The sequence below is a fragment of the Scomber japonicus genome, chromosome 7, assembly GCF_027409825.1.
Source record: "Scomber japonicus isolate fScoJap1 chromosome 7, fScoJap1.pri, whole genome shotgun sequence".
Classification (NCBI taxonomy): Eukaryota; Metazoa; Chordata; class Actinopteri; order Scombriformes; family Scombridae; genus Scomber; species Scomber japonicus.
This window is the reverse complement of record NC_070584.1, coordinates 13,853,669-13,864,529: the sequence shown is the minus strand read 5'-3', so window position 1 is coordinate 13,864,529 and position 10,861 is coordinate 13,853,669.

Below are 10,861 nucleotides of genomic sequence, written 5' to 3'. Positions count from 1 at the left end.
ACACACACATTAGACCATAGTCACTTTTGGCTACATTACACAGACTTACATTGATTTCCTGGAGACTTACCATAACCCTAACCATCACCACTAGTTGCCTAACACTAACCATAACCTAACCATAACTTAACCTAACCATAACCTAACCATAACTTAACCTAACCATAACCTAACCACTAACCAAAAAAACCCAGCTTTTTCCCAGATCAAGACACAGCTTTCGTACCCAATTGAACAAGCCGTCCCCAAGTAACTAGACCTATGTCTGAAATTTGTCTCCAAACGTAGCCTATGACAGACCACATACGCACACACACATACACTCACACACACACACACACACACACACACACACACACACACGCTATGTGAGATGGAGTTTTCCACTGCCTGCTGTAATATTCCTTGCTGTACTCACTCCAAAATTACACCCAATTTTAGACTTACTGGACAGAGATAGAAATACACACACACACCCCGTCTCCTCATTTTTTTCAGTAAGTACATTCTCAATATAGCAGACAACAGTGTTGACCCTCTCCATTTAACTATGCTGAGCACAGACATCAACACAGAAACACCTGTTTTCACACAGACATGCGCAAAGATGCTTTTATGTTCACATAAACACAAATTACACACGTGAAAAAAAATAACACATACATGCACAACCTTGCATTACACACATGGATTAGTCAGAGGCAGAGCCCTCTCATGTTTGGAATTTCAATCATTTTCAGTCAGTTCATCAGATATATCCAGAGGCTAGAGATGTTGAAAGCCTGAAGGAGACGCAGTGGTCAATAATCTTCATAGTGTGTGTGTGTGTGTGTGTGTGTGTGTGTGTGAGAGAGAGAGAGAGAGAGAGCGTGTGTATGCATGCCTACACCGGCTGATGTGTGACAAAACATAAGGACATTCATTATTGTATCCTGGGAATGTAGAGTGGTTATTTATGTATTGCACAAGTGCTAGTTTTAAAAATGTTAAATGTATCTGCATGTGTGTGTGGAAGGTCGTAAGAATGTGTGTAAAAAGCAAAAATGCCTGTGTACAAGCAAACATGTGCATGCGTGTATTAACCCATTCTTGATGACTAGTCCTTTTTTATCATAGGCTAAAAACACTGAAACACCTGACTCCATAGTAATGAGTAGATGTGCACACATATTTACATGCTTCTTCAACCGCTAAACTGCAAAAATCGCCTGGGGAAATATATTTATATCCTACACGCCATCCCCCAATGAGAGACTCAGCTCCAGGCAGGGATTTAAAAATGAGGGAACATCTGGGTAGTAAAGAACAATAAATGGTATGGTATTTGGCAACGTCTACTACAGGAGTACTGGCTATATGTTTGTCCTTGTAGTAAGGAAGAATGTGAGAATGAAAAAGGGAGGAAAGTGAAAAGGGGATTTGCATTTACATCGTTTAATTTTACTGCTAAACGTAACCCAAAAATGTGCAGAACAAAATGTTCTCATTGATTAAGAACTAAGATTTTGGTGAATTCCTCACAGACTTCATTAAAAACCTACCAAACATATAACCACTCAAACAGACTTTGTTTTAAACACACATTAAAAAGCTAACGATGCTTTTTCTTTGCCTCACAAACACAGAAGGAATATAAATCTAACTGGAGTCTCTTTTTATTTTATTTTTATGGCTCTTTTTGGCAGAACATATGCTTCCTATGTCCAGGTAATCCGTCGCTAAAGGTTTTGGGGATGGTTGTAAAGGAAATGTGGAAACAATTACTTTATTACAAATTTCTCCAATAAAGCATTTGATTTATAGCCCAACTGTGTTAAGAAGCAGTCTGATTAGAATAAATAGACATATACCATACGTGGTATATATCTATTTATGAACAAAATTCATCTACTGAGGATAATGCATGACATACTCAGAACTAAGGTTGCTTGCTAGCCCTCGTTTTCATAAGCACATCCTACAAACCCGCCCCTCCCACCGCCCAGCCCCTCTGAGCACTCAGGACTGAGTACACTGTGTGATTTTCCATTACCAACATTAAATCTTAGCACGCCTTATGATTTTGGGATATTTGAGACCTAGTGATGTATACATCAAATGAGCATACACACAAAATGAGTGTGCATGTGAAACACAGAGAGAGAAATAAGGAAAGGACTTTGTCTGTGGGTCTGCTGCATGCTCGATTGGACAAAGCACAGAAGAGGAAAAAGAAAACAGCCTAGAGTAAATTTATCCTAGCCTTTAGATGAATCATTTCTATGGGGCATCTTCCCCTCCATCTCATTTTATTTTAGACACACTCTTCAGGAAGTATCTGTGTGCTTACTCCTTTCAATTTCCTCATACCTTCAGGCAGGATCAGCCACTGCAGCTGAACTGTACTGTGTTGTGACCTCGGTGCCAAATCAAAGAGCTTTAGCAGTTCCCTTCAGATAGGCCTACTTAAACTGCAAAATTTGTGCATCTGGGAATGGAGACTATAATCAAAAAAGGGGTGCAGCAGACAAAACTATGCTAATGTCCGTATTTCAATATTAAAGTGCAAGGTCTCATATCATCCTCATATTCAGTCCATGGATCAATCTTTCTTGCTCCCGCCACATGCTACATTTACAGTAAGCTTTAGCTTCATTATTCTGCTGCCTGCAGGGTTTGGCTTACTCTCCCTGTTTTCTGTCTTTATGATCAGCATCTGGACGACACATGCTTCCCAAGGCCTCACCTACAGATCCTGCCACTCCCACTCACTATCGCTTCATAGATGCCATTTATTCTTTGCTCATCTCAGCGCACTGGAAGATCTGTCCTTTCACCTACTTTCATGCAACTGTCCATCTTGTCGTCATTAGTTTCTGTAGCCATCACACATGTGTACTTAATCAGTACTTCAGCAGGAAGTATCAAATGTTATCATCAATATTTTATCAGACTAATTGCAAATTACAAGACAAAACATGGTTAACAAACTGACAGATGATACCAGTTCTTTGAGATTGTATGATATCCTACAAAAAGCACAAATTAAATAAGTCATCCTATGAAACACTCACAATCCAATAAGATTACAACAAATTGATATTTATAACAACCGGCGTATAATATATTTATTTATCACAATATTAGAAATGCAGTCAAATGTGCTAACAAGTTGATCACATCTGCCTCTCCTTTCACATAACGTGATTATCAGCCTAGTCCATCACTCTCCCTCCTACCTGGTGGGGTTATCCACAGCAGGAGCATGTCATGAAGGGGATCAGCTTAAGGCTGACATCTGGCCTTAAACACATAGGCTTGTCTCTAACACTGGCCCGTTCAGGTAAACACAGGTCTGAAAGGCCCCAGCAGGCCAGTGTCAGCTGACTGTTGATTCAATAAACTATCTAATACCACTGCCAATAATGACTGGGTCCTGCATGTAATTAAGAGGCAAGAATGCCTCTTTCAGACCTGACCCTAGATGCCTTTAAAACATAATAACTATGCTTGTGTGTGTGTGTGTGTGTGTGTGTGTGTGTGTGTGTGTGTGTGTGTGTGTGTGTGTGTGTGTGTGTGTGTGTGTGTGTTGATTTTGCAGGAGAGACTCTCCTGTAAGGCTGACGTGGCTAAAGGCCTCTTGATGGTCGAGCAGGGCAAAGAAAAAAGAGGAGGGGGTAGATGGGTAGAGAGATGGAGGGGGAGAAGGAGCGGGAAGAGTAGAAGGGAGGGAGAGAGAGGGGGAGAGAGGATGGGGTTGGAGAGATGGGAACTTCTAACTGAAATTCCTCATGACTTTTAGGGTCAACAAAAGTAGGCTAGACCTGTAGGTTGCATTGAAGTGTAATATTCAGTATTTACATGCAAGGTTAGGCAAATATATGCATCTTTGTTGAATAAGAAATAAGACAATCTAATCCATAATCTATTGGAAGGAAAGAAAATTGTCAAATAAGCAGTAATTCTACCATGTATCTCTGCAAAGGCAAGTGTACAGACCAATATCATAAAGTTATCCCCCGTCCCAATGTGTGCTTTACGATAACTGGATACTGGACTGAAAGCTAACACCCTTTTTTTCCAATGTAAGCTGCACACTTTGCACATATTTGTATTCAAAGAAGTTTTCAGCATGTCCCATGGCACCAGAAAATCAGGCCCCTGCTTTTTGTCTGTGGGTATATCACTATATGCTGATGATCTACTTTCTAACCCAATATCTTCTTCTCTTGCAGTTCTTAACCAGTTAGGTACATTTTCTTCATACAAACTCCGTTGTTATAAGAGCAAATTGCTCCTAGTTAACGTCCATACCTTCTTTCATTTTAGATGGACACATTAGGTGAATACGTCTGGCCCTAAAACCCTAACTATCTGTAATATTTAGATAGTAATGTTTTTTTTAAACTTCATGTCAATAATATTAAATGTAATTAATACTTCAGTTTGTAGTTTTCTTGCAAGTAGCTATTTATAAAATGTAAACATTCAAAGTAAGTTCAGTCATGTAATTATAGCAATTTGTTATTTAAAACATACGTGATGAAAGAGGTTGACTGTGAAATGACAGCGAGAAAGAGAGTATGAAAAGGGTTGAGAAAACTAAAATAAACAAACAGGTGGAAGAAGTGATGGCAAAACAAGGGGATGTCGGGAAAGAGGGAGGAAATTTAAGAGAGAGAGAGAGAGAGAGAGAGAGAGAGAGAGAGAGAGAGAGAGAGAGAGATGACAGGAGTGAAAGAGGAACACAGTGGTTAAGCAGCAAAATTGATGACACAGACAGATGGATGGTGCTGAAATTATATTTCCTCCATGAGAACATTAGCACCAGTCTTTCTGCTGAATACGTCAGTATTCATGAAAACATCCCATATGCATGAACAGTAGACCTGCTTCATCCTCTCTCTTGTTTTCTGTACCTCTACTACACCTAGCCTTTTCAGTGTCCAGGCCTCTCCCCTCTCCAGATGAGAGAGTTCATACCAAGATGCCATTGTGTTTCAGTGTTTGCCAACTCTTTTGTCTTTTGTTACTGCACTGCCAAGCTCTGACAATACTGCTGGAAGTATGCTGGAACACATGGGGCATCTAAGCAAGAATGTGCAGTCCAAAGCCAAGTCCAGAAACCACTATTTCCACTTCAGGGGAGAGAGAGAGATAGCGACTTTTAAAAGGCTCAGGGATTGGAAAGTCAATTCTCTTTGGTAACAGAAAAAATGTTCCCATGAATAGTTTCTTGCTACGGGGCAGAGAAGATAGAGCTTGACTTTTGGCAGGTACAACAACGTCAGCTGCATCCCTTAAGCTTTACAGAGAGATTGCTGGATGGGGCCCAGTGAAGGGCTGGCAAGGATTAGCCTCTGAAGTCACTGTGCTTGGCAAATGGACATTGGGCCACAGTAATTTCAAGTATTAACACTGCATCATCAGGTGTATAATTACTTTGTTTCCACAAATACCCTGCAGGTAATTGAGCAGCATAATATAAAATGTGACTCAATACATCCTATATTCATCTGAACACTCACTGAATGAGTTGTGTCACTAACCACAAGCCATCTGCTGAGCATTTTTGTCCTCTTCACATCAGAACAGTATGTACACTGGAGAAACTGAGACATTTCTTTGGCCTGTATATCATTGTGGTTACAGTATTTACTGCATAAAAAACAGATACATTTTGGTCACACTTAGATTTCATGTGCTATTGACTAGTGGCGATGAAACACCGAATCAGATGTGTTCTATTTGAACCCATCTGAGATAAATGTAAACTAACTGTGTCTGTAAAATGAAGGTTGGCATTGATGTCAGATGCTTCTTTAAATGTTCCAAAATGGTGATGATATGGGTAGCTACCTCAGTTCTTATCAATAACGGTTACCTTACATTTCTGGAGTCTATGTCACATACCAGACTACATGTTTAAATACAGTTTTCGCATGGATTGGATGTGACTGCAGAATAAAACTCTTCAGGTAAAACTGAGATTATTGTGGCTTGTTATGCTACACATGGAAGTTCTGGCTCGCTGTGGGCCTTATGGGGTAATCGGAAAAGTGAATGGAAAACAGCCCCTGAGCCAGAAGAGCAAAGCTGAAACACACACCCATTATGTGTGTAATTGCATTCAAACAAACAAACACACACAGGCACATGTGAGAAGAGACCCACATGCCTGTGCATACATGCCCATACTTTAACCAGAGCATCATAGATAATAAAACACAACAACAAATTTTATGACAGAGTGCTGGACTACACTGTGATCGAGTACATACTGACATTCACATGTGCTGTTAATCACTCATAAAAGAACCAGATAACACACAATAACCTATCCCAACTTGATAATTTATTCCATTCACTTGGATAAACTGAACTTGAATAAACTGAAAGGCCAAACTGTCTGCATGACAGAACCTGAAAGGGTCTACGCTTCTGTTGTGTATTCCGACAGAGGAATGGGGCCTGAGGTAATACACCTGGCACAGGGAAACCTACAGGGCAACTTTTCAACATCTCAACACTGATAAACTTTTCAGTCTGTTTGATTCTTTCCATTTATTTTGATATCTGTCAGTCAGATGGGATGAAAAAAATAAAACATCACATCTGCTCCATAAATAACAGCCAACAAAATAAAAAATAGAAAACTTCAGTGGTGTCCATAGACTCTCTGTGGGGGAGTTGCACCCCTACCATGCACTGGGTGAGTGTTACATTGGGTTTAGTGGGCATTTAGTGTAGGGAGTTGCAACTTGAAATACAGCAATTACTTTACAGTTACTAATTCCAGTAACACTTAATTGCTTTGATGATTTGGGTGTTGGCTTGTTTGTTGTATCTTTTTAGTCTCATTGGACAGACTGTGGTCGAGCATGTTGGCTCAGGAGCCGGAGGTGTGGGGAGGCAGTTAGCCTCTACTAAGAGAAGAAATGTCCCTTTAATATCTTAAAAGTTGCTTCATCTCTTTTTGCCTGGCTTGCTAATATTATCCACTAGTAGTCCTACATTAAAGAATCACATAAGTGTTGTTAAGAATTGGAGATTGTGTGAACCCTGCTGCAAGCCAAAAGTAATAAAATAATAGATTACTTTTGCTGTTGAATTACTAGTTAAGTAAAATAATTACATTTACTAGAAGTAATAGATAAACCTTCCCAACACGTAAGACAAGTTGAACCAGGTTTAACGTTTTCGCCAGACAACCTGCAATTTTAGGCTGTGATTTAGGATTTAGGCTGTGCTACTGCAGTAATCTCACTGAAATGAATGAGGAGGCTGCATTTATAAATTAAGTGCTATTGCCAGTCTGTATATGACTGTACATTTTATCCCCAAGGTCACAACCAGAGGAGCATCCAGACAAAGTCAACACATAGCAAATATTTAGTCTCCTTTATGGCACAAACATCTTCTGGTTTAAAAGGGTTTTTTTAAAGGGACATTTAGCACTCAGAGCAAGAAGGGTGGGCCATTGCAAAGCACAACACTGTAGTCAGCATAAATCATACAGTCAAAGACTTTAACATTCAGGTCCAATTTTTTATGGTCCATTTAATACTGCGTAATTCAGCAAACTTGTCAAAATAACATATATAATTATTTACATATGTCATATTATTTATGGCATGTTAGGTCATATCACATGGGGCAAATCATTTCCATCAAATGGGTGTGTGATTCCGAGTAACTAATAATCTCACATCAATCTCCTGATGACATGATATAATAGATACAGGATACAATTTTAAAACCACGGCATGGGCGACACTGCTAACCACTGTCGCCTTGCATCAAGAGAGTTCTGAGTTAGAATCCACCAGCCAGCTGGTGTCTGTCTGTGTGGATTCTCCCTGGGTACTTTAGCTTCTTCCCACAGACCAAAAAACATGCAGTTAATTGGTGACTTAATTGCCCAAATGTGTGAATGTGAGAATGAATGGTTGTCTGTCTCTATACTATATGTTAGACATGTGATTGATTGGTGACTTGCTTAGGGTGTACCCTTTCACCCAATGTCAGATTGACCAGCCCAGTATGTATGGCATATCTATCACTGAGGCCTGCAGCCTGCATTTGGGCTGGATAAGTGAGAATTTTAATAATGCACTTTCACGATCGGTGGATTTTAATTTTTGCAATCTTTCCAGTCACCTGCCAATTCTATCACCACACATAAACTGTCCCATAAGGCACTCTCTGACTCTAGACCAGTGCTTTGGCAACATGCCCAACACAATCAAAGTGCTATCCTGCCCACCTTTGGGTAAGACAGACTGCAATGCCATTCACCTGCTGCCAATACACAAAGCACAGATCAAACAAAAGAAGCCTGTTGTCAGATAAGTAGCCTCGTGGTACAGATGCCTACAAGAAGAAACTGAGAGACTGCGTTGAGGATATGAACTGGGACATTTTCTTTGACAACTGTGCAAATGAAGAGAGACAGATACAATAACCTCCTAATATCTCAGTGAGAAAAGGGCTGCCTTTGTTCAGAAAGACATGGTTTTAATTAAAGAAAAAAGGATGAACTGAGGGGGAGTATTATTGTTTTTCTCAATAGCTAAGACACATTTCTTGGAATTCTCCCATTCCCAAAACTCTACACACAAATGTATAACTGCCCGATCATCTTCACAAACTTCAGGCTTTCATGTAAAAAACAAACTCTCCACTCAAAACCACATAATCTTACGTCTAAATCACACTTTGCATTCAGACACCACTCAAAAGCCATCAAATACACATAGACAACAAAATAGCAATTACAGGCTGATGGGATCCATTTAAAACACTACCATAAAAACCTGTTACTGCAATGTATAATGGTGCTCATGGTTTTCTCTTTAGAAGATGAACACAATATAAACACACAAAACGTATAATTTTCAAAATCTTTAATTCCTCAATGTACTGTGATAAATTAAACTGAAACTAAGTGAAGGCATAAATGTACTATAAAATATGCAACTGATAAATAATGTGGGATGCAGTCAAATAAATCACATGTATTCTGCTTCAGGTCTTTGTGGGTCCATTGTGAACTGATCCACGAACCCTGTTACCTATCTATCTTGATGCTCTGAATGGTGCACCTGGAGAATTTTGTGTTAATTGGGTTCCAGCTGTGATGTTTTGAGTTAATGACACTCAATGATAGTCCTTTCTAAATGAGCACATGAGTGAAAACAGAAGAGGGGAATAGTGTTTTTCAGTAGATGGAGTCATGGTTTAGGGACGTTTATTTAACAGGTCCAGTTATAGTGTGTAAGCAACCTAGAAAAAATGATCCAGACAGCAGCATAACAAATGGACAAACAAATTATTACTGGCAATGCAAAGAAAGTATGGAGCAGTCTCAGTACAATGATGGCAGAGATGCTAGGAGATGGCCCTTCCTATCCACTTGATACTGTTTCCTTTGCCAATGAGCTAAACCAGTTCTGCTGTTGTTTGCTGCAAATGTCATGGCACTGGAGGGCTTAATGTTCAAGGGTATTGATGAACTAGAGAGTTCCCACATTAGACACACCAACAGTCTATTAACATGGTGTAAATGCTAATGAGACTAAAGAACTTTTAAACAATAGGGTTGGGTAACCAATGTTTCAGCCAATTACAAATGAGGGCCACGCTGTAGAGGTAGTGGTAGTAGTAGGTAGACACCACCTTAAATTTTAATGAATGCTCTGACTATATTTTTAAGAATGCAATGCAAAGAGAAAGAAGTGCTAAGGATGGTTTAAATTTCCTACATCATCACATGCTAGTACAGAAATGTAGGGGCTACGAGCAAAAGCAAGCTGAAAGATGACAATGGTTAAAACAGCCAGCAAGATTATACAAAGCCCCAAGAGTGGAGCTGTACACCACAACAAACTAGGAGGAAAGAGGCATTAATAGTTCAGGACCCTTTACATCTTTTGCTTAATAAATCTGAAAACCCCAATACAACAAGGAAAAACATCTTTAATACATCTTTTATTCCACCCTTTGTAACCTTATTAAACAAATGACCTTCATTAGTAAAGATATTTGTTAGTAATTATTATATTAGTGACTGCTGCTGTATTTAAAATGTCTATTGGCCCAATTATTTATTATCTTAACTCATGTATTCTAGGGCTGTCAGCATTAATGCGTTAATCACGATTAGATTAATGCAATCCATAACGCGTACATTTTTTTAAATCGTCTTTTAATGTTGCAAGCCTTTTTGTCCCTTCTACTCACCCGTAGACGGCTCCTCTAGCTGTAGCGCTATGCTTTGAAGTGGCCTCCTGCAGTAAACCTACTGCAGTGATGGAAAGTAAGAGAGCTACTGGACTTTTGAACGGCTTGTTCAACTTTAAAAAACTTCAAGACGGTTCAGTTGACAAGTCAAAAGTAAAATGCAACCTGTGTCAAACCGAGTTTAACTACCACCGGAGTACGTCGAGTTTGAGTTAGCACCTCCACGCTAAACACACAGGTGCAGCCAAGCGAGCCTCAGCTCCACCAAAGTACCATTTTGGAGTGCGAGAGTCGCAGCAGAGCCGTGATTGATTCCCAGTTAAGACACTCTGGTATGAAATGCTTTACATTATGGGCTTAAAACTGCCTTGAAATGTAAAATAACAGGATTTTAAACATGCAATTCAAAACGTGATTAATCGCGATTAACTATGGAAATTCTGCGATTAATCTCGTTTAAAAAAATTAATCCTTTGACAGCCCTAATTCTAACCCAAAGCAGAGATATTTGTAGTAGTGTATGTACATCTCTGAAGCCAAAGCGATTTTCCACAACTAGACAATAAACATGTTTCTATCAAACTGTGGAACATTCTTAACTTGTAGCGTTATTTCATGCCTGAGGCTTGTGTGCATCACA